Below are 3,267 nucleotides of genomic sequence, written 5' to 3'. Positions count from 1 at the left end.
TTGGCTCACCTGGCAAACACATATCACTTGACATCGTTCAACAAATCAATAAGCTTTGATAGATGAACCCTCAATGGGTGCACCTTTAAGACATTATTCATATAGCATGCGTTCAAAGGGTATTTAAAAAAACCCTTTACTTACACATGCTTAAGGTAATAAAATGACTCCTTTTTTCTTCAAAAACTTATAACTTTTCTCTAAAATCAATTAAAAACCCCCTTCAATAAATATAATCCTGTTAAAATTTTAAAATTTTGACAATTAAAAAACTCATTCCTTTGAATTCACGTGGTAACTTACATGTCTAAGAGGTGAACCCCTCGAGGATGAGCCTTAGGAATTAGAACCAATCTTAAATTCCAAGGCAAATATGGTATGGTGAATATAACCATGGGAACCACTATATCCAAGTCAACTTATGGAAAATTTGATTAGGTCAAAAGGAAAAATCCTTCTCATGCTTTGCAATCATCTCTTGAAAACATTTGATCTCATCCTCTAAAAGAAAACCTTTGTCAAACTTTAGCTCACTCAATTTTTGTCATAAAATCTAATATCTAACTAACCCAAATGATTTTCTCATATTAAATTGATCACTTAATGTGGGAGAATAAACGGGAACAAGTGTTAAGATATAGGTATGTGCTTATAGATCTATCTCAACACGGGGCCAATGGTAAAGGGGCCCAAAAGGGAGATTGTCTATCAAAGAGCAAGGCTAACCAATGGAGCATAAGACCTTAGGGTTAGCTTCATTGAAGACCTCCAATAAATGTGTGTAAAAGTCCTTTGACCTTAAGTAAGCTAGGGCTGAGCTTGAGGTGGGAACCCGGCCCAAGCTCGAGGTGCTTGTCCTGCTTGAGGTGCTTGTCATGCTTGAGGTGTTTTTCATGCTTGAGGTGCTTGATTAAGATGCTTGACTGGCTCCATGCTTGAGGTGCTTGACTTGCTGCATGATTAAAGTACTTGAGGTGCCTTGAGAAGCTTGCCTGAGATGCTTGTGGGAACACCCCCTAGTTCAAGTGCTTTGTCATGCTTGGTGAGTAAGGTGCTTGATCACCTAAAAGTCAAAAGCATTCCTACAAGAGGGGGGGCGAGCCCTTTTCCTAGGGGCTAGAGAGAGAACACCCACTCACACACACAAGGGAAGCCCAACTTGAAGAGGCAGCAAGGACACATGTCAGGCCCCTACCCATGTTACCTTCATGTGTTGCTTGAAGCCTATTGGCTAGGCTTCAAAGGGGTCCAATGATAAATTACATGAATTATCTAATTGTTTTAGCATTTATCAAGTCCTCTCTCTCAAAGGGGAAAGGGGGACACTTGTACCAAGGCTAGTCCCAAGGCTACCCATGTTGCTTGTAATGGCTCCTGCTTGTGATTGGCTAGGCCTGGAGGGGTCCAATGAGCTTCAGGCATGAGCTACAAGGGGGGGTCGACCCAAGCAAGCTAGGGGGGTGCCTAGGGGGTATACTCACTCACACACCCTCACAAGCACTCTCATTGTGTGATATGCAAAGTGCAAGAGCTCCCTCTCCAAGCAAGTAGAGGTTGAGAGCCTACACCAACACTCTTGGCTATGGAGTGCAAATCCAACCAAGAGCCATGCTTCAATGCTTAAGCTTGCCATCTCCTTCTTCTTCATTACTATGCTATTATGTATGCTAGCAACAAGAGTATGATAAGTGAGGAACTAATTCTTTCTCCTACGAAATGTTTCTTCTTCCTCTTCCCTACCCTCATTCCCTGCTAGCTCTCTCCACCTTCGAAGGTGTTTGAGGTCTTGGGACTGAGGCTTGGGATAGTTAAAGCTTTCTTCAAGTTTATGTTATGTTTGTGGTGCATGAAGCCTTCCATCTTCATGGCATCACCTAGGTCACAAGGAACACAAAGACTGTATTGTAACAAGTCTCTCTTTAAGGGAGAAATCATAATACAAATGCCTATTGGAGGGGGGACCGGCTCCACATAAATCCGGTCCTCAATTGTTGTCATGTTCTCTAAACTCTCTCTCTTGCAAAAGTATTGTCTATGCCAAGTTAACTAATTGCTATGATTATGTTGCTATCTTCAATTATGTCTACCCGCTATGCTCACAAAATCATTTCTTGAAAGTACTCTCATTAAATTCCGCTATTCTCAAATTGAATAGGCAAATTCCATTACATTGGTATCAGAGCATTTGGTTTCTCTTTTCTTGCTTAAGAAGAGAGGTCCTTAAGTAGCCTATAAATGGTTGATGTTGTTAATTATAATAGAGTAAGTGGAACTGGGATCTAATACCGGTTTTGTTTAAGCCCACTATGTGGGGGATGGTGCACACCTCGGGAGCTTTGGACTTAATAATGGAGTCTTTTTAGACTTGCCTACGGCTTTACCATTATTGAGCCATAAGAAGTCCGAAAGGAGCTAGCCCTTGGCAACTCTGGTATGTTAGACCTACTCCTCTACTCTCTATAATTAACCACTTTGAGCCGTGGGTGTAGATACTTAAGAGCCGATTTTCAAAGGCTAAGAGGAGTGGCAACTAAGGTTTTGAATTGCCAAAGCATACACTAAGTACATACATAAGATTTTGTTAACATGGCTGACAATAATCAAGAGAGTAGAATGAACATTGATAGCTTTGACTTTGCACATGAAGGTGCTAATGATGATGCTCCCATGTTTGTGAATTATCTTGTGACTAGGTTGCAACAAGCTATGGGCAACCCTACCTTGCAAGCCAAAGTTACTCAACAACTTCGTGCCTATGGAATTTCCCTTCCTCTCCAAGAGGAGAGAGAGCTTAGGAGGCCTCTTGAAGAGACCCCCAAAAGAAGACTCTCTCCCATTCGAGAGGAGGAATCCAAAGAGAAAGAAAGCAATGAAAGTCTAAGTTCTTCTGAAGATGTGGCTCACGAAGAAGGCGGTCTAGACGATCGCCTACTCCTCCAAGAGGAAAAGAGCAACCCATAGTCCTTTTCTCATCACTCTCAAAGGCAGAGAGAGGAAACAAAGGAAGAAAAGGACCTAGGAAGAGGACTCTTTCTTCTTCTTCACCTTCCTTCTCTTCCGATGAAAGTTATGGCTATTTCCTAGAGAATACAGAGGGGAGGACATCGCAAATCATTTCCTGCATGGCGAAGGTCACAAAAGCTAAAGAAGTTCAAGGAGGGAGGAAAGAGTATCTCTTTCTCACCTACGATGGCACCTTTGGTGCTACGACAAAGTGTTGGCCTTCATCAAGCAATTTGATGCGGCCTTGGGGACGAGGGCTTCACA

This window comes from Adiantum capillus-veneris, chromosome 20, assembly GCF_014529385.1.
Source record: "Adiantum capillus-veneris isolate H3 chromosome 20, ASM1452938v2, whole genome shotgun sequence".
Lineage (NCBI taxonomy): Eukaryota > Viridiplantae > Streptophyta > Polypodiopsida > Polypodiales > Pteridaceae > Adiantum > Adiantum capillus-veneris.
The sequence above is the reverse complement of the archived record's forward strand: the minus strand, read 5'-3'. Positions refer to the sequence as shown.